Below are 27,330 nucleotides of genomic sequence, written 5' to 3'. Positions count from 1 at the left end.
TAAAAGATAGAAAAGCACCATTTAATATAGGTAATGGGCATTGGGGACAAACTGTAACCATGTAACACGTAATGTACCATATAAAAGACAGCAGCAGCCCTGGGCAGAGGGGGAGAGAAGAAGCAGTCGGGAGTCAGAGAGGATGTCAGGGTGTGTGTGTGCCTCTGCCTGAGCTCTGAGCAAACCACAGCAGCCCCAGAAGAAAATCTTTTAGATAACTTGCAATAAACTGCCCTGAGACCAACAACAGAGACTGCTGAGCCTTTCTTTGGAAGCTCGGGTTGGAGGAGAGACTTTTCCACCACACAGATCCATCCCTGACCTAGGGTGAGCTCTGGCATGTGAATACCCAAATGTTTTCTCCATGTAATGGCCTGCTGCAGGCAGCAAGAAGCCTTGCTGGATCAATGAGCCAGGTTTTCAGGGGAGGTGTTAAGGCAGAGAGGGGCAGGGAATGGAGATGTGAGCAAGGCACTGCAATCATCTGGAAGAACCCGAAATCAATGCTGAAAAGTTGTTGGGAAGGAGGACTGTGGCTGGCTCCTCTGTATCTATTAATAGGCCATGTAGGACAGAATGAATCCAGAAATATAATCCAGAAAAATAAATCACTTTCTAAACTGGCATTTTAAACAGCTTTGTGATTTCTTTCAGTGAAAGTACACAGTTTCTTTTTCAAAGCATTGAAAAGCACATATGATTGCACACAACTATAGACTTTGTTTTTTTCTGATTCCATCCAGAAAAATATGTATCATAATTAAGTTTCCACATGCAGATATCCTGCAGGACATTTATTGTTGAAACAATTATGCAATTACACACATATGTTCATTTACAAAATAAGCATATCTATCCATTACTCCAGATGCATGTGATAATAATTGTAGTGCCCTGAGCTCTGATACTTCCTGAAGCAGGTTCTCTGAGTCTCATTTAAATATAACAAGAGTGCTGCTGCCTTTAAATTAAATTTACATTTAAGACTGACTTTTAAGTCAGCCTACTTGGCATCTTTTGCTAATGCAGTTGTCTGTTTCTCACTTACAGAGAAACCTTTTCTACAAAGTAAATCTTATGCAAAGGTCTGCAGAAAAACCTGGAATTTCTGTCAAAACAGAAACCAAGGAATTGCTTGATTCTTGATTCAATCTGACATTGCAAGCCTCAATTTGAGGCTTGAAATAGATTGATTTACAAATAAACAAATAAAGTTATAGAACTGAAAGAATGAATATACATCATGCTACATCTTTTCTTGGAATACCAAAGATAGCCCAGGGTAATGAAGGCATCCAGGATGAATCTATTTGGATTAGAATGCAATAAAAATTGGCATGCAGATACCTCTCAAGTATAAGAATCAAAGCCAGAAACAGAAAGAGTATGGGTGACAGCAACTGTTTCATGTCTTGTGTATGGAGGTTTGAAATACAGCATATTCTTTCAGAAAATTTAAGAAATACATGTGGTGTTGTGACAGATTACCTTTTAAAGTAAATGTATAGCAATTAAACACATTAAATAATGTTTTCACAGAGACTGCAATTTGCAAAATGTGTGTCGGACTGAAATGGTTTATTAATATACTTTGTTAGTAGGATGCTAAAAATTATTTAAAGTGAATTAAATTAACACAAAGGTTTTGTAGTTAAACAGCATCATAACTGCAAGGGTCAGCAATCATGATCAATTTCAATATGGCACAAAGACATCTCTGCAGTATGTATTGAAAAAAATATGTATATTATACATACTCAGGAAAGTTAAGACAACAATGACTAAAAATAAAATATTAGGCATAGATGCTACGCTATTTCAGCACATTTTTCCTATTCAGGGAAAGAAAAAAAAATTGAGTTGCATTTTCTGACCTTAAGATTTACAACTTACTCTCCCAGTTTGTTTAACATCTTTTCTATCTATTGCACACAGAGGATACAACAGCTGGAATAAGGAAACATTTTGACTGCTGTTACATCTACTAACATTCACCCTTGTCATGTTTTGCACAGTACATTAAGCAAAAACATAACAGGCAGTTATTACAAGCCTGCTTTCTATTTCAGTGAAGCTTTGTTAGGCAGGGGTAGGAGAACAAGGAAAATGAGCAGAGGTGAAAAAACAGCAAAAGAAACAAAACCCCCAAACCAAAACAGATTAATTACACTGTACCACGTCAGGAGCAGTGGTGAGGTTTTCAGCATCCCAATGTACCTGTTATGAAAGACATGATAAATGTAACATCAAAGCAAAACAAAAGAGAAATACTCTGCTAAAGCAATCAAAAAATATTGCTATCAAAGCAGTAATCTAATCACAGGGATAGAAGAGCAAAGGGGAGAGGTTTCCTGGGTGCCAAATGCACTTTATATCCCTGCAGTGGGGCCAGGAGGCAGTACGAAAAGGCATAAGGTGAAGTACACCTTTCACTTGCACTTTGCATACATTCTTGTATATCTGCAATATGCTCACTTTTTCCCCCGTGTTCCATTTCTTCTCAGGACACAGTAAGCAGCTGCACTTCACTGAGAGCAGGGGTGGTAGAAGCTCTGCTGAGCCCCTGGGCTCTCCTGGGGGATATTGTGTGGAAAATCTCCTGTGACTGCCATGGGTACCAGCACAGCCAGCCAGGGGTCATTCAGCATCTGCCTCGGCACACTCTGGGTTAAGATGCAGGGAATGCAACTGCTACTCCTGCAAATCATTTCTTTCCCTATCCCCTTGCCTTTCTTTGCTCCCCTTCTTCTCCCTCTTCTAGTCCCCTCCTCCAGTCTATGAATAGCATTTCATAAATTTTAGCTGTATTTTCAAATCTTTTGGAGATGATGGAACTTGGTTTTTTTTGCAAAAGTTTTGTCTGAATAGCTAAAATTCACTCAGAGCCACATTACCTGCAATGGTCAACCTGGCTTTCTTGACATCAGTGTTTTCCTCTTGAGATGGTGCCAGTCTGGAATGATGAGATACAGATTATTGTCAAGGGCTGTTACAGCTGTGTGAGTTAGCAAAGAGATCTCAAGTTCAGAGAAATGGATTTGAAAAGACTGGAGTAAACAAACGCCTCCTTTTGCACAAAATATGTAAGTGATGTTGTGAAAGGGCTACTCCTATGCAACAAGATGACTGAGAAGTACGTTCTCACTCCTCAAGAGACCAAATAAATATTTTAATTATTCTTAATGAAGTAACATGATTCTTAGTCATTTTTTACTGAACTCAAAAGCCGTCATTAATTTCCAGCAATTAAATCTTATTTCAGATCTTTTGAAAGCTAAAACTTCGCTGAAGAAAGCACACTTAATTGATATAGGAAAGCAGAAAAGCCAGTCCATAAGCCACTGAAAAATTCATTAATATATGCCTTGTTTTGGTTGTAGATAAAGATCGAGTTTAAGAAAACCTCCTGAAATTTTTAAAATAAACACATGAATCTATATCTGTATATATTTTTGTATTTGTTGCCATGTCCCATCCATATTCCATGTGAAAGAAAAAGTATTAAAAAGTAGGAATTGTGATTGCTTTCTAAGTACACAGGAGATAGCAAATCAAATCAATGGTCCTTATCTGGGCAGACTATGGAAATCTCCAGGAACACAAAGAATTTCCTGGCATCTCTTTGCATGAGAAATATAGTATCTTATTTGTGGTCCCACAAAGGTGAACAATTATAACACATTCTTCATCCAAATTTTACTCACTGATAAGAGAGTGTCTGGGGAGCCAGAGAAACCCATTTCTTCCTAGGTATAAAATAAAATGTCATCCAGAGAACACTGTCCACCTTCATTACAGAAAATGCTAGCAAATACCAGCAACACCTTACTATCAGGCTATTGCAATTCCAGTTAGCAAAAATATATTCATTCAAGGTAAATGCTTAAACAAAAATCAGTTTCTGATCTCTTATGTTAAAAATAAGGTTTGTCTCTAGGAAAAATATAGCATTAATATTTAATCTCTGCCTTTTGTGCCTGCAGTTGTAGGGCTGAAGGAGAGTGGTATATGGTTATATTGGGAGTACTAAATGGGAGAATTCAATTTTTAAGCAACAGCATTATGCTATATTTTTCTATTCTTTTTAAGTAATTTTTGTCTTTAGCTAAATCCCAAGCCAAATAACAATACTAAAACTAATTTCTCTCTTAAATACCTGTTTTCACAAATTAAGACAAATAAAAATATAAGCCCCAATTATAGCAGACTTAAAACAGATTTTAATATCCATTTCATCAAAGTTCTGGATGACATATTATTTAGCTCCATAAGGAAAGAAAAGAAATTACTTTTAGGTTTACTTGAACTCAATATGAAGATAATAATATCATGCGGCACTGCTGCTGACAATTGCAGTGACAAAGTAAAAAAAAAAATTTGTAATTATCACCAAAACCATTTAGACCTTTGGATACACGTTCCTGAAGCTCCACGCTCATGTTTGATGACAGCCAGAGTGAACTGCACAGTGCTATCAGAATATTATTTCCCCATTATCACCTGAGTGCTTTAGTAGTCAGGCTTCCAAATTTTCTTCAAATAAAGTCTAAAAGCAGTCAAAAAAATGGAGAAGATGTAAGTATCAGGTTCTATATGACAAAGACTTGTATGGGGTTTTTTAATTCACCTAAATACAACTTTGCTAATCCAACAAGATCTGTTTTCTAATCCTAGGAAATATGTTTAAATCCCCCAGATTTTTGAGAAATAAAAAATTAATGAATAATGGGACCAATCCTATCAATTGTTTTAGTTGTTTCCACTCTAGTTCTGTTTCACAAACTTTGCCTTCACTGTCTTCTGTACAATTGTATCAGAGAAAATCAATAAATAGTATTGAGAAGTGTCCCTTTTTAGAAATTAACACTAATACTTGGGGTCTGTTACATAACAGTCCTCAGTACTATAAATTCATTATTTAAAAGCCAATGCAGTTTTGTTTTTCCCAAGGATAAGCTTTCAGATATTTTTTAACTGCATTATCAAGGGAGGCTTGAATTACAAACATCAAGAAGTATGGTTGCAACAACTAAAATATTAGGAAATCCTACTGGACTGGAAACACAAAGTGAACTCCTTATGCTTGGAATCTCACTCTGAATTAAACATCTCCCCTGGCTGTTAATACCCAGCAGTCAATAAGTTTATATGTTAGGCTAATTTCATGTGATGACAGCAAGCAGCCCCACACTGACAGGGGCTGACACACAGCACAACTAACACAGAAGCAACGCAGAGCTTCTGTCAGGAACAAAATCCATGTTTGCAGCTGAAGTCAGTACCTGCTGGCATGCCAAAGTGCCAGCAGCCAGCTCTGAGCACACTTGCTGCAGATTTTTAAGACTGTCACATCACTAAATCAAAGCTGCTCGGCGGATGCCAAATGTTAGCTCATTAAGCTGAAGGAATTACTAAGTAGCCTCAGAAAAGAAAACAAGTTCAGAGAGAAGCATATGAATAAGGCAGTATCTGCTGACTTGCTCACATGGAGCCTGGTACTTCACTTCCATGGTACTTCCATTTGTTCTGGCTTGGAAAAGGTTTTCAGGTTTAGAATATTCAATAAAGCCTGAGATGTTTTCTTAGCTAGTGCTGATCCTCCTAAAAGCAAGGGGCTCCAATACTGACAACGTGGTGGGATATTTTTCCAAGTAAAAACTAAAAGTAAAAAACTGTAACTAAATTTGCTCCTGGAAAAAACTATCCACATAAATTATAAGAACCTAGTTGTCAATCAGTGTGTTTAGGGAAGATTTGTGATGTACTGTGACCAACAGAGAAGTGATTTCAGTGCAATACCTAAAACTGCCATATTGGTATATTCCTTTGGGAATTTCTGATTAGCTTTACTTCCTGATTTATCATTCAGTGAAAAGGATTATTTTGTTTAAAACCTTCAAAACACAGCCTAATACTGGTGGAGGTGGAACCCCAGGAAGGTGGGGAACACAGGCAGTGAGGAGTGAGGAATAAATGGGTCAGTGGAAGTGCAGAACATGTACCTGCTTGCTGCTGTTCTTTCCTTTTCTTCAACAACAGGAAAAGAAAGCTGTTTATCTGCTAATAACGTACCAAAAAATACACCATAACATCAATTTATTTTACTGAGTGTACAAGTAGTCAATGTTCAGCAGATTTATGGTTTTAAAAACTGTTTTATTGTATGTGTCTGAGGAAATTTCTCTTTTCTAGATAAAGCTGCACTTCAGCTACACAAGGAGTGTGTATGGGAGCTGCTTTATAGGAACCATTTGGCACATGCTCTGCTTTTAGATTTGTGAAAGTGAAATCACATTTGATGGCACTACAGCTATAATTTAAATCAGCTCTTGGCCTAACTGTGTTCTGAAAACAGCTGCAGCATCCCATGGCAGTGGGAAAACACCACCTGACATTTGCAGTGATAGATATAAATGTAGGGTATCACATTAATAGCAATCAGTTTCTCTGAGCTGAGCTGAAGAGAGGAATTGCTGGGCTGGCAGAGCTCCGTGAGGTGAAGGCTGCTAGGACAGAAGGCAGCAGGTGGATCCACATTGCAGGGCCTGTTTACAGATTGTCACTGCAGCTAAAAAATTGATTGTGTTTCAATGCAACTTATTTCCATTGCATCCAGAAGGAACTGTGTGGTTTTTGCTCTTTCATAATTGGCTTTATAATGAGTGGTTTTGGAATATGACATTAATTGTTGACATCTAGTCACAACACTATCAAAAGAAACCACACTGATTAGGCAAGGTCTTATCATTAAAGCTTTTCTTTACAAATGTCTACATGAAGATGGGATAGATTTTTTTTCAGTTGGACCAGTCTCAGTATAAATAAACCTGCAAAGAAGGAGATGACCCAGGGAGCAGGCTCTCTTCAGCTTTACCAGACAGATTCAAAGGAGGATTTGCAGGAAGCTTTGCAGGAAGCTGGCTCCATCTACAGACAGAGGCTAATGTGACCACAGCTTCCCTGCTGCCCAGTGGAGGGCTTGCAAAGCCAGGTGATTTCAGCCAGGCTCTCTAACCCACATGAGCCAGCCAGAGAACACTAACTATACCAAACTATAATCCAACCCTCACAAAAAGAGCATTAAAAAATAATTAATGAAAGCTTTTTGATGTAACCATTAACTGAGTTTTCATTTCCCTCCTTTCATCCCCTTTAATTCCTTAACATCTGGGATACTTCAAATACAGCCAGTCACACTGGATTTATAAACACAGACCAATCCAATTGTCACAGGAGCAGACCACAGGTGGAATAACTATACTGGGGGAAACAAAATAGTTTAAGGCACTGACACTTGCTAGCCCAGAAATGCAGCATGTCACCATGTCAGCTGAGATTGTGTCTGTCAATCTGTGGAGTTCAATTCCTACTTAAACACGTGATAAGTCCTTTCTAAATGCCTGGGTCATCTGCAGAACCTCTTTACATCTGATTTGCCAGCTGTCTAAATCTTTGTCTGTGCTGGTAGATTGCTGTCTGTCCAAATAAGCCCTGACAACTCACTCTGCTGAGCTCCTCCTCTGTGAGAGCTCAGACACCCTTAAATGCAAGTAAAATGTACATTTCTAACAGGAGTCATTGCCCCTGAGCTTCTCTTGGGCACATGCAGGTTCTCCCAGGTATTTCTCCTGTGAAAGGTGACATGCCACTATCTTGTCTGAAGCTGTGTGGGGAATAGGCTTGGCTGAATTTAAACTGGAAGAACTTGGGGGTTGGTGTTGGATTCTCATGCTGACAGATTTGTCTTGGACTCTGTGGAAATAAACTCTACCTGAGATAACAGGTCTTATCTTAATTGTTTGTCGCAGAGTTCTGGCAAAAGCGTCTTCACCAAAGAAAATATTTCAAAATCTTTTTACAATCAATTTTGAAATGTTTTTCAATTGCAGTTTTTAAGGGTGAAAAAAAAATCATCTTTATAATATTTCCAATTATGAAGCCTTTCTGTAGAGAAACAATCAGTTCTGCCCTTCTGACAGCAAGCTCTGTGCCAGGGGTATGACTTATCCTGAACTACTGTTCAGTTTTGATTTAGAGATCAAGTCAATCATTGTAGTGTATGCAATACATGTCAATGACAACAGTTGAACTGATGACTCAGCAGACTCATTATTTTCAGGTCTACTGTGAGGTGAACCTGAAAATATCACACTTCTAGTAGTGATGGTATATTTTATATATCTCTTCTACACAAAATGTAAGCATACTTTCCCAAGGCAGTCAAAACCTGATTATATTTATTTTGAAAGTATCCAGATCACCTATATATTTGCATTCAAGCCAATTAGTTTAGTAGCAGAAATAGTTGCTGAAATAAATTAATTCAATGTGGCAAATTTGCAGAGTGATCATTTGAAATTATGGATGTCAACACCAGGAAACAGAATCTAACAGCAATGCTTACTCAGTCATGATAAGAATATTTGTACATGCAATCTAAAAGCCTAGAAGACAAATATTCCCAGTGAATGCCTGGGAAGTTTGCTACTAATCAATAAATTTCTGCAATACTTGAATTTTAAACTCAGAAAATCACAGAGCATGAGCAGTTTTGAACATAAAAAAGCCAATGCACATAGAATACAGAAGCACTGACCCATCTTCTCAGAAATAATGCTTTTCATGCATCCCTGTCCATCAGGGATGTTTAAAAAACCTATTCTGGATACATAAATGCACACTGCTTTCATGTTACAGAATTTCTGAGAGAGAGAGGCCATGATTTATGTTTGGAATGAGATTTGAGCTACTCCAGTCTAGGCCTCAGATCTGGGCCTTGTGAGGCCTTCCAGCCTGTGACGCAGTTAGAAATTAAGAGTTTGTGGCACAGTTAGAAATAAGGAGTTTGTGGCGCGGTTAGAAATAAGGAGTTTGTGGTGCAGCTAAAAATTGTATTAAGGTGTGATGGGAAGCACTGGGTTGTCTGGGTGTGAAGTAGTATAGGTTTTTAGTGGGAAGTTTAGTCCACCTTAACACAAAGACAAACAATGTTGGTTTGCCAACGAGAGTGCCTTTGTAAACTGTAAACTGTATAGAAGTGTATAAAAACTGCCATTTTCTCCCGAATAAACAGAGAACGTTGCATTAATCATATTGGTTTGACCTGCATTTGTCTTGTCCAGCTCTCCCGTTTTATGAGGCCCCTGGCATCACTTGCATTTTGCCCTGATGAATTCCCCTGTTCAGTACCAGATTCGAGAGCACCTGCACAGCTCACTGTGACTCTGTGCTCAGCAGGAAGGGCAGCTGAGAGGCTGTCACCAGCCCACAATGGCCAGGAGTTTTGGCAACTGGGTTAAACACGGCACGACCCATGGAAGGGGCCCAATGTTATTGGCTGGTGATAACTTTCTTTTCAGAGATTGATTCTTTTTCATTGTACTCCTGGCTGAGTGCAGGTGTACAGAATAATAGCCCTTGGCCACAAAGAAGATGAAAGTCAATTACAGCTGGAGATGAGAAAGAAAATTCATTTTTAGTCCGTGTTAGCTGTTGCCCCTGTGAACACAACTACATGCTTTTGTCACGTAAGAGCAAAGAAAGTCAAGGAGTAATCTTTGCTCTTTAACCCCCTTTCTCCTTTATGCAATATAGAGAGTATAACATTTTTAATATATCTATATGTCTTTGGTGCATGTCAAGTTGTCTGCCTGAAAAGCAACTCAAAACATTATTTTGTACCACAGAGCACAGTTTTGGCAGAGTGGGTTTTCAGTAGGCCTGGATACAGATTTGAATTCTATTTAAACATATTGACCTTCCTGATTTTTATGTATTTTATCCATGTGAGAGGAAAGCAAAAAATACCCAAAGATACTGTAAATTTAAAGGTTTCCTAGAATCTCCCTTCCTTTCAAAATTAAAAACAAAAAAAGAGAGAAGGAACATCTCCCTGCCTACATGACTCTGATAATCTACATAAAATTTCCCCCTTTTTTATCATGCCAATAGACAGTAAAATTAATCTTTTAAAAAGCTGAAATAGCATTTTATTTTCACTCCTGAATGGAATAATGAGATGCCTACTTCCTTATGGAAGTTATCACAGCAAAATGTTTTAAATTCCCTCTTATAACAGTGTTTTCATGTAGTAATACAGCAATGTGATATATAGTGCATGTTAACTTAATAGTAGAATAAATCACATTATTTGTATTACAGACTGAATTATTAATCTCCTACCCACATGCTTTCCTATTTTACCAGGCAGTTCAATAACAAAATGCAGCAAAGGTGCATGTTTTTTCCCCAAGACAAAATAATTTGCTGTAATTACTAGTTTTATTATATTTTTTTTGCTTCCCCACATATTAAAGTAGTAAGCACTCTTGTTCAAACTTTACTATTTCCCATAGGAAGTGTTAATGTTATAACCTAAATTTGGAATAAAATATATTATGAGATATTTTGAGTAAGGACCTCTTTTCCTGTATTTTATTAAGAATTTCAGAAGAGGAAATTAGCACAGAGAAGTTAAGTTTTTAATTAAAAATAGCACTGCAAAATCATGAAAATTATTAGAAATGTTTCTCTGCCTTTCTTTTCAACCTAGTACCAGTAATCTGCTCCTGAGGATACATGTAATGAACCAAAATGCACTCAGCAATGCTAGTTGTATGACAACCTGGGGTTTTTGGCAGAGAATCACAGAAAGGTTTGATTGGGAAAGGACCTTACAGAACATCTCATTCCAATGTCCCCTGACATGGACATTGCTCCATGCTCAGGACTCCATCCAACCTGGTCTTGTGTCAGAATCTGAGGTATTGATGATTCCCAGATTGTAGAAAGTCTCTGTCTGTCAGCCCCGCTGCCAAAGCAGAAGCCATAATTGGTCTGTGCTGTTTCAAGGTTGTTTATTCTGTTTATCTCTAACATGTTCTGCTGCCCTGCCGCAGCTCTGTCCTGCAGGGCAGCGTGTGGGGCTCTGCCCTCAGTGGGATGGTACAAACATTAAATACCACAAACTACCTGTGCTGGATTTACAATAACGTGCCAATATCTGTCACCTACATTGAACAGTGTGTCCCCAGCCCAAACCAACAGAAAAATGCCAACACCACAGTGAAACATGGAGGGCATGAAGAAGGAGAAAAAGGACAAGACACACCCAATTTCCTCCATCTTGTCCCCTTTGGACCCCTAATCTAGAATCCTAAAATTTTACTTTTGCACCCATGTCACACTTAATTATTACTTATATCAAACACTCAGAGCTGGTAATTCATCCTGTAAGACTGAAAACTCTTTTCCATGGACAGAGATCACAGACAGTGTCTCTGGGGGCTCTGTCCAGGGGGGTTCCTGACCCCTGCCAGGGTCCCAGACCTGCCAGGGCAACCAGAGGGAAACCCTGGATTCCCACAGTCTTGAATGCTTCCAGAGTTGGAGCATCCACAGCTTCTCTGCACAGCCTATTTCAGTACCTCACCACACTCATGGTAAAAAATTCCTTCCTAATATCTAAAGATGTTCCCTTTCAGTGTGAAGCCATTACCTCTTTTCCTATCCCTTGTAAAAAGTCTGTCTGCACCTCTCTTGAAAGTCCCCTTTAGTCCATTAAATGTATTTTCTTTTTTCTACCCATAGTCTCTTTTAGACACTTTTGACTGTGCAACCAGGCTGAAAAATGACATTTAGTTACCTAAACACTAGCCTTGGAGAGCGCTACCCTTCATTTTGAATCTCGATTTGCACCTGAATCATATCATTATATTGAACAATATCACACAATGGAGGAAACTTTCTTAGTATTATGAATTTTGTTTAGAAATAAGAGGTAGGTGAGTTCAATAAAAGATGAAAAAAAGAAAAGAAAAAACTATTATAAAACTGACTTGCAAAATCCTCCCAAACCAGATTATCTTCATTTATTAAATGAGCAACATACTATTTTATTTAAAAATTGACACAAGATTATAGTGCCAATGGTTTAGGAATGGCACTCTTCAATTCCCAACAACTTCCCAAATTTAAGCAAAACCCAAAACCTATGTAGAGGAATCTCTCCTCAAATTCAATATTTACTGTTATTATTAATATTAAAAATTCAAGATTCTTCTCCAGACCTTGCTGAGTGAGCTTCATGTCCAGTCAAGTTCTGAGACTGCAAATAGGGATGATTTCCTCTCCTGCAATGAAAATGGTCAGGTGAGTGTTGCACTATGACACGAAATAACTTATGGAGTCACTCTAAGATGTTAAAAAACAAAAAGGAGTAAATTTTATTTCTGACCTTGCAATATATATTCTAAAAGTAACAGTGGATTGGAGCATGAAATTACTACTTCTCCAACCACACTAGTTAAACTATCAGTTCATCAATTTTCTCTTCCCACAAAGAATGTAAAATAATCATTATTTACATAAACAGTGCGTGAAAACCTCTAGTAGAAACATATAAACATCAAAAGGTATAAAAAAACCTTTAAAAGAACTTTAAAACTTTTAAAAGAACAAAGTATTAGGTGAGTACCACTCAAGTGAACTTTTTCTCATTTATTTATAGAGATTTTGAGAATCCTTGTTGTACTGGAGCTACCTGGAGCTGCCTGGAACTCCGGCTCAGCATCAGGGGCTGCCAAAACAGGGAATTTCTAAATTATGCCAGGCAGGTGTGATGCTGAATGGCTCATTCTGCCCCGTGCAATAACATTCATTCACTTTTGATTGGAAAAGGATATGACATCCGTGTGCAGGAATGGTCTTCAGATCCTCCCACAGCCTTGGTACCTTGTTGGTTATGATTCAGGGAACTCATCAATAGGGAATAAAGTGAAATTGAAATCAAGCAACTCATTATCTAGTGAGACACTGTTATAAATGTAGATGGCAAAAAGTAAGAGATGAAAGTGTAGGGCCCAAAACTACTCACTCAATGTAACTTTTAAAAGAGCTTTACAGTTGTTGTACTCTGAGCTAGATGCACTGGAGAAATACTGGCAAGATGTTCTCCAGAGGTCAAAGCAACAAAAAAAGGCTTGACTAGAAACATTAGAGAATCAGAGAACTTTGGGAAATGTTTAGACCAGCATTCAGTTGACATGAAACACTTCCCAAAGCATTAACTTAACCCATTCAAATTCAGAACCTCTAAGCCCATTCTATTTGAAGTTACTCTAAAAGGCCAAGAAGAGGGAATTAGAAGAGAAGGAGAGAAAGACAGAAAAGATATAGAAAAACAGATATATAGGTGCCTGTGCTGTGCCAGGGATGGGAAGCTGCTGCAGGGCTGGGATACAGGCTCTGGGGGTGAGGGAACATGTATGGAGCAGAGAATCTCCTCACCAGAGCAAGACTCAACCTGCCCCTTCCCTCACACAGTGCACCCTGAAATGTCTTGAGGCATCAATCTTTCCAGTCTCTCACAAAAAGACAGTTTAAACATACTTTATAAAGTCTCTTGAAAAAAATCAGTACATAGAAGCAGAGACTATGGCAAAAAAGAAACATTCAAGGAAATATAGTAAGGGTGACTCACTTCTCTGAACAAAATCCTGAAAAACCCAAAAGCAGACCACACTACAATAACATCGGATGGCAAGAAACCTTCTGCTGACTGGATGGACACTCACACTAAGAAGCCTGTTAAAATGAAGGAATTCTCTGTAGAGTAGGTATGCTCCTACACTGAGGAATTCTTGGGGGGAAAAATGATAACAGCACCAAAAGATGAAATTCATAATTACAGACATATCACAGGAAGAGAACATGTCTCTGCAGAGCTATCCCCTGAGAAATACTTCTTATTTGATTGTTTTCCATGTCCTGTGCTTTAGAGAACACTAAAAATCTATACTTTCCTTGAGAAAGTGAGCGTTACAAAACACAGATGACATTTTTCTGCACTACATCTCCAAACCTGGAGGTGCTAGGATGGGCAGGAGGCTGTTTGCTCCTACAGATTCCCAATAACAGCCACATCCCCTTGGCTCCAGAAACCCACTCATATGCAGGATGTTTCTGAAATTCATTCCTTCATGGAAGGCAATACAGCCACGCTGGGACCCTCCCTCCCCTGCTGTTTTCTTCTAGAAAGTTTTTGTGATACCAGAGTGTAGCTAAAGGAAATCTTCAAACTGCAAAGTCAATTCTTGATGTAAATTAATTATCTAGACTGAGATGATGCTTGTTCCCCCATGTTTGGTATATGACACGATATATTTTCAACCCACTTGCTCAGCTGGAGTTTTGACCTGAGAGCTATGTCTGCCTTCTCTTGTTCACATCTGATAACTCTTATGAGAACAGGCTAATAATTCACAGAAAAAGTTAGGTCATCCTTTCCTTTGAATAAGTACAAGTAATTTTTGACAGCTCTAAGAAATGCTTATCTTTCCTAATAATTCTAAAGACCTAATATTTTTTTAATAGTATTCCTTTAAAGGAAGTCAGTCCAAGACTCTTTCCCTTGATGTTTTCTCCTGCAAGTGGGATAGTATTTTCAAAGCTATAAAATGGAGTTTCAAGGGAAAGGCTTTTTAATGGCTCCTTTGATAACTGCATATTTCATGATAGTAGAAGTAGTGTTTTATTCAAGGAAAAGAGGAGCAAAAGCTCTCAAAAAAGTTTAGAGAACATGGAATACTTTACTTTTCTTTCTCCAGCACACTGGCAATTTGGATGTTAAAGTCTCTGTCATGATTTCAGTGTTTGTAAGGAAGTGGGTTTGAGGGGAAATAAGAAAGAAGTACAGATCCCTCCTCTGTACTCTCCCTAGTTCTGCAACATGAGAGTAGCCAACACTGTGGCTCATTGAGCACAATATTTTTGAATATTTTTGCACTTTACCTCAGTAATGGCATGCATAAAATGTGAACATGATTACTAAATGGAAATGTGTCTTTTTACAAGAGAAGACCCGACATGCTCTTATAAAATTTTTTTGAACTATTTTGTACAGTCTTAACATGTGCTGAGCTGTATTAGTTCTCTCTTCTGAAGTTTCACATTGAATTAATATGTTAATTGCAGAGGGTGTACCCTGAAAAGCCTGGGAATCATATGAAAAAGCTCTTGACATTTGGTAAACTTTGGCAACAGTCACCTAGGGTTTAGGCAATTTTCCTATCAGGCATAGTAGAATATAACATTGCAGAAGTGATGGATATAGATGGGAAAATGTTTTTGGCCAGAGTATTACCTTTTTACAGGTTGATTTTGTGTTAATTTGCTATAGCAGTTGCTCAAAACTTTGATTACTAACTGAATTTGTTCCAATGAAAAATAGTTAAAATGTACTTCTTGTAGATTCATGACTTTGTGGGATCCATCTAAAGTAGGAAGATATAAATCCAAAGTAAATTAAGGTTCTAGAAATACATTTAAAAATTTCCACATCCCATCCAATTTTTAAAACTGCAGTCTGAAAGGACTCCTTTCCTATTAGGCAGTTCTCAAATCATAGATATTATCATTGCAACCTGTTGGAAACAAACAAATAGCAGTGTCTGGGTTTCCCTTTTACTAACCCCCTCCTAAAAAATGAGTTACTCTTCTAGTGAATAATTAGACACATTTTGAATCTCCAAGGAGCTCTACATACAGTTTTCCTTCTTCTTGAAATGAAAGCTACAATCTAAGCACCTAAGCAATTTGAGCGTCAGATTCTTCCTCAGACATAAATTCTAAAACATTCAGCAGCAGGAACCTGCTAATCTGCTTGCAAATTCACATTAGTTTCTTTTGTTACTTTCGATAAGTGAAAGTCACAGTGTAGGCTCCATAAAAATCAGATTTATACAAGTTTAATAAGCCCCATTGCAAGTCATTTCTCAGATGTTCATGGACCAGTTATCTTGGAAAGCACATAGGAAAGGAAACAAAAACCATCTCTAACCTCATGTTCTTGCAGCAGCAGAAACAAAAGCAAAACAGTAATTTCCTCTACCGTGCTGGAGAGAGAAGTCCATATTTTGCTTTTTTGTCAGAAATCAGCAATGCTCTCCAGCCAAAGCCAGCATGGGGAGAGCATGCAAATGGCAATGACAGGGTTAAGCAGTGTTGGTGTTTCACACCATCATTTTTTTCCCTCATTTACTGTTTAGCTAATGAATGGAAAATGGAAATGGGGAAGTTATGACCAAGTGTCAAGGAGTTCTAGTAGCCCCAGCCAGTAATTTTTACTGAAAAGGGGGTGTTAGATGATGGAAAACTTGGTGTTACTTGGGGAGCTGTAAATATTGAGAAGGAAACCAGTTACTGGTGGGGTACAAATCTAAAACTTTGAGAAAACAGATACCAGCTGCCTAACAGGAAACAGCTCCACTGAAAAATTCACAATGAATTTTGCAGTTCTCTTGTTTATGTTACTAGTTCTTTTGATTTCTTTGAGTATTTGTAGGGAATTATCCTCCAGCAGCTGAGCATCTCAGATTTATATGCATGAACTAAAATATTTTGTCAATATTTTTATGTCTTAATATTAGGGCCTGCTTCATGGATATGAAATTATGTGAAATTATATTAAATATAATTAGGAACCATAATAATGCTCACCTAATATGCAGTACAAGCTGGTTTTCTTCTCAAAGCCTACACACTTTCTTAGTTTCCTTTTTGTTGGCAAATAATTGCTATTTGCAACTTTATTTTGAGCTAAAATTTCTCTAGGGAGCAGACTTCATTGTCTATGTTTTTTACTCTAACACAACCAATGGAACAAAATACAAAGTTATGTAAATGTGAAGTGTGAAGGTTTATGCTTGCTTTTTCTTCCTTCTGAAAGAAATTCTCAATTTTGTAAATAGCCAATTCTGGTACTGGCAGAGTCAGAAGCACGTTGATTTCCAGGTGCAAACAGCCCTTTCTCCACAAAGCAGCCTACAGGTCCCCACTGTGCCACAAAATAGTGCCTGCTTCCCAGGCAGGTTTTTAATTACTGTTCTCAGGAATGACACCCAGGGAGATGTGTGTCTTGCTGCCAGTGTGCTTTTCGAGTGGAGACAGCCTCAGGAGATGGTGAGGGCATCAATGCTTTCATTTTCTTTGGTGCATAGGAACCTTTGATGCTTAAATGTCCCAGTAAGATCAAAGTATATTATTTTTAAAAATTAATTTAATATTGTCTGCTTCAATTATTGCAATTGCTTCAACTTCATATTGTTTGCTTCTTTCCACGACTATGGCACAGAAAACTTTTTGTCTCTGGCTTTATTCATAGTGTTCTAATTCCACTGTGGCCTTATTCAGTTTTCATAAGGCCTGACTGTTGTTCCCCCATTAGAAAAATCGATATTTCCATAGGGCATGACTCACCATGAATAATGGCAGTCTGTTGACTGCATAGGGTGCCAGATGTTCTTGGGTCAGGTTCAGATCTCTTCTCACTCCTTTGGCTTTAGAGAACACAATTGTCATGACACAAATTGACTTTATAGCAAGGATCTGAAAAAAACAAACCAAAAAACAGAGAAAAGTGGTGTTTCCAATGTTATAGAGAAATATCCATAGGGTAGTGCTGAGGTCTTCCAAGTCCCAGCCAATGACTTGTTCTCCTGGCCATTCCTCATCACTGGAGGGAGCATTAGAAAAGAGCACAGCTAAGAAAATGCTGAAGTCTTTTGAAATGAAAACAACTGGATTCAGAGCTAAGAAGTATAACCTCACATTCCATTTTATGCAAAAAATCCATACCGAAAACATTCTTCTTTTTGAAGGTAATGTGATGACTGAATATAAAACCTTCGGTGTTTTTCTCACCAGAAATATTTACAAGCTGTACCTGCTGAATACATGAAGACCACAAATGATGCCTGCTCAGTCTGCAGGCAGCTGCCATACATGATACATTTGCAGTGATTTTTTTACACAGCTCTGTCACATTCCAATTAATGTATTATAATTACTGCCATCAGTACCACGAATGCACTGAAAATGAAGCCAAATATAATTTTGATCAGACCTATCTCTCTGAAGGTCGGAAGAATTTAATGAATTTAACCTTTTCTCTCTTCAGATAATATTTAATCACTGGGGTCAGTATGAGAAAACTATTTTGAAAAATGATGTTTAAAATAGTCTAAATTGCTTGGGTTTGGGCATGAAGTCAAGAGACTGGTGCTAGAGGATCATGCTTTTAAAAATATGGAACTTTATTTAGTTTTTCATATATCTGTAAAAGAAAATAATATTATGAATGTCTGAAAAGTAATGAACAACACTTAAGGCTTACTAGCAGGTGTTTATTTGATTTTCCAATAAGTTAAGTTTTCAGTTTTAATAACATACAAGTGCTCACAATTTAAAGATTCAGAGAGAGAAGGTGGTTTAAAACATGTGATTTAGAATCTCACAGCTGGGTCAGGAAGCCTTTGTATCACAAATTGAAATATAAATAGGCTCTGCTAATAATTACAAACTTGACAGTAGTTTATTAGAGCACATGGCATATTCAGTAGTGCCATTTTAATTTGTCTGTCATTTTGCTAAAATACAACATGATTAAAAGAAAATATATTTTTATAATGCTATCATTAAGCAAACATCTATCTGTCTTGTCAGCCAATAATTTAATGTCGTTACATTTCTATTAGTTTTAGGTGAAAATTTTTTAAGAAAGACTTACTTTATTTGAAAGAGAGATGATTTTTTGACTTGTGATAAGTGTGTGTGAAGAATGTGGAAGCACATTATATGTGCATGCATTTTTAATTTTTTTAAAATTAAAATCTATTATTATTATCATGCTGGAATCATATCCATTACCACTATTTCTCTGTGTTTCCCCTGACTCAAGTTTAACCAGCAATCACTATCACTGGCTTCTTAAACTGCAGAATACAAAAATCTATTATATGAAAATACAAACCTGACTGAATAATTAGCTAGCATGTGGTCATTTCCAACACCTTTTTTCAGTTTCTGTTCTTCAAGGAGAGCCTGAGGGCAGTATTTCATTTTTCATAAATTAATTTGATTTCATAACACGTTCCTGCAATTTTTCCTAGCCTGTATGTCACAACCATTCTTCTACAAAAACAATATGAAGTGGATTCCAAATACATCTAAGCCTTGAACTTTTTATTGTATTTTTCTTGATTTCCAAACGTAAATTTATTTCACAGTACATTACTTTCTATTACACAGTTTTTTACTTCATCATTAATACCCCTTCATTTTTCCAATAAGCAAAACTAAATATAGTGTTGGCTGTTTGGCTCCATACTTCAGTAATCTCACCATGTATCAGACAGCTGAAGAACAATCAAATAAATGACTGCAACACACCATTGTTTTAATTTAAAACTTAAATTTGAGGTTTTTTTTTCTCTTGAACTACAATGTATTTATGCCTCTAAATTGATTAATGAATTGCCATCTTAGCATGCAATACCCAAATCTACAGCTTATTAAGTAATGTGTTTCTTGTACAAATTAGCTACCTCATACATGCTATAAACATCACATTCCATATTTAAAAGAGGAAGCTGCTGCCAGGAAATCTTTATCAGTAGCTCTTTTGGAGTTAATGTAAGAGGACATTTCAAAGAGGCAACACTTCAAAATGCAGCAGAGCATCCTACATGAACAGAATGTTCTGATAAATGTGGGACCCTTCAGATGTTGTACAGCATTGTTGTATATTACATTGCACCAGTTTGTGGAGAGATTTACATTTCCTTTTTTTTTTTTCCTTTTTTTTTTTAACTGAATATATCATCTCTCAACACAATTTGAAATAATGAAAAATTGATTTACAGTGTATGAAAAATATATGCATGCTCAGAGTCAGCTTCTAATTAATTCCTTCACTTGGTCTAATGTCAGCTCATAAATGTAACTTCTTGTGATGTGAGCAGAAGATGTGAGAAAAGTGACCTGGCTATGTGGGCAGCTCATTTTAAAGGCTTGAGAAAACTTTCTCTGCCCTCAAGAAAGCAGAGCCACCCTGCCAGCTACATACAGGGTCCCTTTCTGCTTTTCCAATCAATTCTGCTCCTTGGTGGCCTCAGTGCCAGCTCGCCAACCTCTGCAGATGGCAGCCTGAATGCCATTGCCTACCACTCCAACTCAAACAGGTGGGAGTCAATAAAGTCATTAGAGAGACAATCCAAGGACACCCCAGAGGATTATGTGGATTACCCTGGGGTAAACCTGTTCAAGTCAGTAATTTGTAATCCAAATTTCCAGGTCATTGATCACACCTCGTAATTTTTGAACAACCTTTTGGCAGTCTTGAGTAATCTTTGTTAGGAATTGATTGAAACATTATGGTTCTTGCCTCCAAAAATCCTATTTCTGACTATAAACCAGCAGATTTCCAATTTTGTCATCTAATGATTGCATCCACAAGTTGCAAGCGTGTTTCTCATGTCAATCAGCCAAGTTTGCACATTGCCTCAGAAATGTTTGCTGACCAACACTACAAAGCATTTCATTCACAGGCATCTTTATGAAATTATTCCTCTGAAGGTGACTCAATGCAGTTGTGCATTGAGTAGAAATCATGGAATTACTTTGGTTAGAAAAGACCTCTAAGATCACCAAGTCCAACCACTAAAGTGACACTGCTAGATCCACCACTAAACCATGTCCCTAAACACCATATCTACATGTGTTTTGAACAATTCCAGGACATTGATTCCACTACTTCCCTGGGCAGACTGTTCCAGTGCTTGACCACCCTTTCTGTGAAGAGCTTTTCCTGATATCTAATCTAAACCTTCCCTCATTACAAACATTGTGGAGTGCTCAAAATCTCACACACATCTTTGGATTTTCTATATTTTGCTACAAAGCTAAACTATGATGTAAGAATACTTCTTTTTTAGAAGGCCCTCTATGTGTTCCTTATCTGCTGCTGTTGAGCATAAAAGAAGTGGTTGTGGCAGAGGGCACTTGCCTGATTCCAGTGTTATTACTCAAATTTGCTCAAAGATCATGCTAAATTGTAAAACAGGGGTTTGCATTATGGATTTCTCAAACACAGAAACACCTGACACATTTTTCTAATTATAAAATATTTCTAACAGTTCTGTTAAAGTCTGGCCAAGAAAAGACACGGTAAAATTCTTTTATCTACAGTTCTCAAAGTAAAGAAGACACCAGATATCTTAGGAAACAAACATGAAAAACTTAAAATTGACTGATGTAGTGGTACTGAAGGAACAAACCAAAAAGGACAATAGTGATGTAGAAGAGAGCAGTCTGCTCAGAACCTGGAAAAAAATATCCATTATGTGATGCACTTAAAGGAACAGCTCAAAGGTGCCTTTGTAAGTGCACTCAATCTAAAAACAGAGCTAGATATTGTATGCTAATCAGCAAAAACATGAGTTTTTCCAACTTAGCAGCTCATAAGGTTTTAATTTGCTACCTAAGAGACCACCAGCAGACAGGTGTTTCTGCATAATGTAAAATGAAGAACCTGTGTCTTAAATTTACTAAAGAAAATAGAGTAACTCTTTTTAGTCAGTTTTCATCGGGCATATCATGCAGTCCGTATCTCAAAGACCACAGAGCCACTGACATAGAAAGCAGCATTTTTGAACACCTGTCTTGAAATGTCTAGAATATTTGTCATTCAGAGTTAACATCTGCAGTGCACATTCCTATATTTTAACCAGCTCTAATGTTAATATGCCAGTAACGTTTGAAGTGGAAATCATAAATTATAGGTTCTTTCAGTTGTACTTAAATTACTTTTCACAACAGTAAGCAAACTAAACACCAAAAAAATTTCACACAGCTGTTCTTTCAGAAAATGTGAATGAAAAGAATAGTATCTATGGCTATAAAAGGAATAAGTTGAGCCTCATCCCTCAAAATAAAGCCCTGCTCACAGGTAGGATATTCTTTCAGGTTAACAGACATACTGCAGAAGGCGAAAGCATTATCTGGGGAAAGCCTGGAGGAACATTTTTTTTACAGTTTGCATGAGAATATATATATAAAACAGTGTATTTATGATGAACTCTGCTGAGCAAGACAGCAAATGAAAATAAAGTATGCATTCAGCAAACTCTCCTGCTTCAGTCTTTGCTGTTGTTCACATTAGTGTTACATCAGGTTAGAATCTGCAGGCAGATGTGCTGTGTCTGTATAACAAGGAGGTCTTCCAAATAACATTTTCATTGGCACAGAGGAAGAAAATGTTATGAATTTTTATCCACAGCCACATATCTCACTGTGTCACAAAGAGGGAGCTTTGAACTTGCTCTGGCAGCAGTACCATTTGCCAAATGTACAACAGTTCCTTCTTACCGGCTTTAAGGTTTTATCATTTTAGAAAGTCACAGTGAAATTGAACCTCATCAACTGTAGACTTATTTTAGGCCCTGAATATTTATTATTTTAGTCTTATTTTAGCACTTATTTTAGGCTTGGCAAGTCAGACAAAGTCTCAGGATGTTGAGCATTTTCTTCATCCACAAAATGTAATTATTTGAGCAGCTCCCTCTTGCAATGAGAAAATAAAGCTAGGGATGGGACAATTCCCAGCACTGAGGGGAGCTTTTAGGAGAAGATAGATGCTTCTTTGAAAAGTAATTGCTTCAAAATCTAGATTTTGTAATGCTTGAAAGAGGAGTCTATATCCAAGGTATCATTGCTTGCATAAGTTTTGCATATCACTGAAAAAATAATTGCTGAACTTCAAAGAAAGGGGCAACTCCGTTTTGCAAAATCAATTCAAGACAAAGTTCAATATATAGGATTTTCAGACTTGACTCCCAGAAAACTTCTTTGAAATGTTTCCCTATCTGCCCTTTGAGCCAAATGATGTTGATCTAAGTGCACAAAGAATAGTTAAATAATTAGTGAATGCAGTTACTCCATCAATGGGTCACACTGAATGGATAACAGCAGAAGAGATGAAGCAGAAAATCAGTCTGTGTGTCTTAGGTCCTTGCATTACCACTGTGCCTTAGATGTTTATAGTACAACATAAAAAGGAAAGAATACCCGCTAATGATACTTAATTGGCATCTCAGTGTCTTCTCTCATTTTCTGTCTTAACTTTCAATGGATTATTGACTGGTTGAATCACAGAAATTGCTTCCTCTTCATTTCTTGCTAATAAACTTCTATACTTTGATGTATTTTGTCTTTGAAATTGTTTTGTTGCATTTTGGTGGGTTGTTTTTCAATTTTGGTGGGGTTTTTTGTTATTGTTGCTGGGGTTTTTTGTTTCTTTTGATTTTGTTGGTTTGTTTTGGGTTTTTTTAAGTCCAAATACCTAATAACCAAAACAATGTTTTCAGTGAAACTACATGAAAACAGGAAGTATAGATGCTGAGCAATTTTATGCAAATAGCAAATTAAACAAACTTACCAGCGATTCCAACTGTGTGTCTTAGGTATATTTAGCATATGATTGTGAATAACACGCTCCTGGATGATTCCAATTATTTTCTGTAATCATAATTATTCTTAAGGTACTATGCAGTGTTATTCTACCTGGGAAAAGAAGAATATGATAGTAAACAAATAAAAAAAAAAAAACCAAAAACAAACAAGATTTTCTTTCTGACACTATCAAAGAGTAAGAAATAGTAAAATACACTAGTAGTAGTAGTAGTAAAATACAATAGTAGTAGTAAAATACAGTAGTAAAATAGTAAAAATAAAATTATTTTCACATGTTTTTGACACAGAGATACTAGTAGCTGTACTAGTAGTAGGTTTGTCGCAGTGACACCCACAATCCCAGTGGGAAACGGGAATAGGAGGTGGAAAAACAAATTCATAAGGCAAGATGAAAGCAGTTCAGCAAGTGAAGGAGATGGAATAAAGTGATGCAAAGGCAACCATTTACCACGTTCCATGAGTAGAACAGCGCCCAAGCAGTTTTTAAGAACCAACAGCTCTGCACAGTTCTTTGCTGATCAAAACGTGATCTGGCATGGAATATCCCTTTGGCCAATTCAGGATAGCTGTCCTGGCACTGTCCCAGCTCACTTTCTTGCCCAACCCAAGCTGCAAGCTGGAGGGGACAGAACAAGATTAAAAGAAATCTTTGACACAGTGAAAGCACTATTCAGCAGAAGTCAAAACACTCACACAAATGAGCAGCCTGGTTTAGGGGAAGGTGCTCCTGCCCATGGCAGGAGTATTGCTCAGAAGAATTGGAATTGGGTGGTTTTCCAGCGAAAACCAAACCAGCCCAAGCCCTTCTGTGATTCTACAAAACCCAAAACACCACAATGTACTGGCTGTTATGAGGAAGGTTAGCTTCATTCCAATCAGAACCAAGGCAGCATGCATCTGAAGGCCTTGGCCTATTGGATTTGTTTGCCCTGAATATGGTCTATGCTCTATAACATAGGTGTAGTCTGAAACATAATACAAAAGGCTCTTTTTTTTTGCTTTTTTTGCTCCCTGCATGCTCATTATATACTCAAAAATAAAAATTGTATGTATACATTACCAACATAATGTGAAAAAGGCTTATAAAACTTAAAAGCCAACTCTCAATTGCTGACTATAGGTTTCATGCTGCACTCCAAAGAAGAATGAGTAGTTTTTTCCTACACAGGCCAGAAGAGAGGGTGAAAAAAAGAAAAGGCAAACTATCAAACTTCCCAGAGCTCCTGAGTATTTGTTTCCAATACTGAGAAGATTAGATTAAAACAAATTTAGCAGCAACATTATAGTTCTACAGAATACAGCGTGACATACATAGAAAATACTAAGATATTTTCTGGTTTTGAACTACCTAAAGTGGGTACACTTTATTTTTAATTAGTTATATTATAGCATTCTGCTTTTGGTAGTGTTAAATAAATCTTTGTCTGACTTTAAACTGAATACAAGCATGTTCTCTGCTAGGTACTAAAATAGCATGGATTTTTCATAATACTTTTCCAAGGAGATACGCAAGGTCCTTCATGGCAGGACAGAAAAGAGCAAATTATGTCAAACTTCAAATTCCCAAAGCATCAGTATGGCTCCTCCATGCCTACCCCATGGGATGGGAGCTCTTGAGGTAAGGGTGTTCAACCAGCAAGGGGGACCAAGCATGCAGCCATTTCTGCCAGGTGTGGGATAGGAACAGTCTGACTGATCTACAGACCTGCTCAGAGCCCTGTCAGTACTCACATTTTATATTTCTCTTGTTAGATTAAATTGAGTAGGGTAGGGCTTCTGTAGATATGTTGTAAGCAAAAGAAAGATGAGATAATGTGGGCCTTCTCTGGAAGTAAATGGGAGACCTGGCTTTCACGGACAAGGAAAAGGCTAATGTCCTCAAAAACTTCTATGCCTCAGTTTTCAACAGCAAGTATTACAACCACACCAGCCAAGTGAAGAAAGGCAAATGCAGGAGGGACTGGGAGATTGAAGACCTTGAGCCCACTGTAGGAGAAGATCAGGATCGAGACCATCTAAGGAACCTGAATGTGCTGAACCACTGTATTTCAGACAGATGAATAAAGAACTAATCAAGACTTTGGTTTGTTGGTTTTTTTTTTTTTTCATAAAAATGATCATACACTAAAATAAGTAATAATAATAAACAAGCTTTGCTGATGCTTGAATTTAGGCTTTATGTCAAACACGAATATAAACTGAAAAATGTGTAACAATTAATATGAAATTTCAAATGTGTGTTTCATATTAGGACTTCAGGAGAGAGAAGAAAATATATAACTTTCAACATGTATATTTTGAAATACTACATGCATGTATTGAAATACCACTGCAGCAGACAAGGTAGGTCTTATGCATTGCCTTCCTTTTTTGCAAACCAGCAACTTTGTATTTTCCTCTGTTTTGGTGCCTGGGAAATTCTACTTTGAGGCAATGAATCTTTGTTCTATTTCCCAGACTAAGGATTTAATGGCATATATGTTCAGAAAAGGTGACTGGAAGAACAAAAATGAAAGATCAGCACTCCTATTCCCTGTTCGCTTTTCACCACTCTCAGCTGAAGAAAGTTATTATCACCCTGGTAATACGTGAGATTAATGTTAGGAAACATTTTAGGGTTGTAACCTCAATTCAGCTAGACTGAAGTTTTTTAAAGGAAGAAGTATATTTTCCAAGAATTTGTGGGAAGCAAGTTCATTCTGTAAAATGAAATCATATCCTCACATTTCCATTAAGGTAGAGGTAATATACATCACATTTCTATCAGGCTGTAACTTCTTTTTGTGTCTCCTGTCTGTGGGTTTATATAAAGCAATGTTTGTTCATAAAGGGTAGGTGTTTACCTTATCCTACTTATGAAGTGAAGTAGAAAAAAAATTGCCCTGAAGAAGTCTCTTAAGCTCCTAGTGATATCTAGCCTGGGGTTTTGCAATCTGTTCTGCTATTTAATATTTCTGTAAAAATCACTTTGTTTCTCCTAAAGCAAGACAAATTCCAGTCTCCACTGCGACTGACGGCTGCCGGGGGGTGCGTACACAACATCAGGTGTGAGAGTGCTAAATCACGAGCCTCTGGAATTAATGCCAACATCCAACATCACAGCAGATGGAAAATGCTGCATTAAGGCTCCATACACTGCCTCCTCTCTTAAAGGTTCAGTCTGTCGATGGGACAATGTGCTGCTGAAGTACTTCCAGATCAAGTATGTACAGCCATTACCATGTCATCTTCACCATTAGTCTCCTCCATTTCACGCCTAATGTTTCCTGATGCATTTCTACCACTCACAGTCCCCTTCTGGCCACCCACACGTTTCCAAGAGACAGAACACTACAAAGCACTGTCATAAATATTACCTTAATTTAACAGCAGCAAAAGCTGTGACAAAGTAAGAGCTTTATTGATTTCAGTGCTAATCTACACAAGCACAGGGTCTAGCACATTGACTTCTGTGACGACCAAGTATTGCTAATTTCTCCCAGGAGCACTCTGATTTTTAGAACTGCTCTGTTGGAACTGATCTTAATTCTGATCAATGCTCTGTGATATTTTTAGTCTCCGAATTCACTTCTTCAATATCTCCCATGTCGTGCAAGCAAATGATAGACTGAAGACTATTTCTAGGAAGAGTTGCATCTATATCTTGGATACATGTTTTTTAAAATCAGGTGCATCAAATGAAATTTAATTAATGTGTGTTCACAAAAGCTACACATTATTGTTTTAAAAAATTTTTCCAATGCCAGATAAAATTCTCATGTTTTTATTTGCAGTGGGGTAAAATTGTCTGAGTCTCTCCAACATTCAAAGCAGACTAACTATGATATATTTTCTTTTATTTTACTGTTACAAAGCAATACCAAACACTTCTGATTACATCTGTATCAGAATTTTTCTGTATATTGAAAGAGCTTGAAATCAGAGTTTTCCTCCAGAGAAATATTTACTTGACATCTCACCCTTTAAAATTGTATAATTACCATTTATGTAGAAATACAGTTAAAAGGACAGATGCAGGCTAAT

The 27,330-nt window shown here is 37.3% G+C and overlaps 1 long non-coding RNA gene across 2 annotated transcripts; it reads right to left on the bottom strand.

Moving 5' to 3' along the window:
* LOC121469946 (uncharacterized) lies at positions 1-23,923 on the bottom strand. Of its 2 annotated transcripts, XR_012055867.1 has the most exons (7): positions 23,756-23,923; positions 23,273-23,397; positions 17,257-17,385; positions 12,069-12,131; positions 4,501-4,546; positions 2,895-2,953; positions 1-2,217 (listed from the first exon to the last, which is right to left on the bottom strand). It is a non-coding gene; the product is annotated as an uncharacterized lncRNA (long non-coding RNA). The 2 variants fall into 2 exon arrangements; XR_012055866.1 differs by lacking the exon at positions 4,501-4,546.
* Positions 23,924-27,330: the final 3,407 nt, after the last annotated feature.

This window comes from Taeniopygia guttata, chromosome 4 (genome assembly GCF_048771995.1).
Source record: "Taeniopygia guttata chromosome 4, bTaeGut7.mat, whole genome shotgun sequence".
In the NCBI taxonomy this organism is placed as follows: Eukaryota; Metazoa; Chordata; class Aves; order Passeriformes; family Estrildidae; genus Taeniopygia; species Taeniopygia guttata.
The sequence above is the reverse complement of the archived record's forward strand: the minus strand, read 5'-3'. Positions and strand labels throughout refer to the sequence as shown.